We start from the raw sequence: 934 nt of genomic DNA, 5'->3' as shown, positions 1-934 counted from the left end.
ATAATTAATAGTTAATAGTTGGGTTAAGATTTTATTAACAATAGTATTTATTAAAACCGCCACAAAATTCATGAGAAGTTCCTGTCGATCTTTTAGCGGCGGTTCAAAACCGCCCTGAATGTCCAACGATAACTAAAATTTTGCGGCACCTATTATATGAAATTATTATAAATAGATGATAAAATAATTAATAGTTGGGTTAAGATTTTATTAACAATAGTATTTATTAAAACCGCCACAAAATTCATGAGAAGTTCCTGTCGATCTTTTAGCGGCGGTTCAAAACCGCCCTGAATGTCCAACGATAACTAAAATTTTGAATTTTGCGGCACCTACTTTGCCTAGTTCACGCGCATAGTGGCGGTGTTAAACCGCCGCGATTTGCCGAGTGACTCTGGTGGCGATTATTCCAGTAGTTCTTTAAAATCACTGCCACTGCTATGCCGACGGTTGACCTGTCCGCATTTTGCTCACCGCCAGGAGCTGATTCTAGCGGTGGTTATAACCGCCGCAACCCCCCAAAATAACAGCCGCCGTTGCGCTGTTTTGTTGTAGTGAATAATATATTTAGTTGGATTAAAATTTTATTAATGTGTAATTAATTGGATCATTATGATAAAATTTTATTAACATATATTATCTTATAATTAATTACACGTATAATCTTATGATAACCTATAATAAATATTATTTTAATATCTATTATAATATTAATGTATTTTATTATAATTAATATTAACATATAAGTAAATTATCATTATTACTATTTTAACTAGATGAAATTCTATCTTTTTATTTTAAAATTAATTATGATTTAATTAAATAATATATATAATTAATATCAGTATTTAAAATCGTAATTATATAAAAAAAATATGGGTACTAATAAAGAAATATATATACAACTTTTTGATTTAAAATAGGGTTATACGAT

Source organism: Arachis ipaensis, chromosome B08 (assembly GCF_000816755.2).
Source record: "Arachis ipaensis cultivar K30076 chromosome B08, Araip1.1, whole genome shotgun sequence".
NCBI classification, from domain to species: Eukaryota; Viridiplantae; Streptophyta; class Magnoliopsida; order Fabales; family Fabaceae; genus Arachis; species Arachis ipaensis.
Note: the sequence above shows the minus strand (reverse complement) of the source record.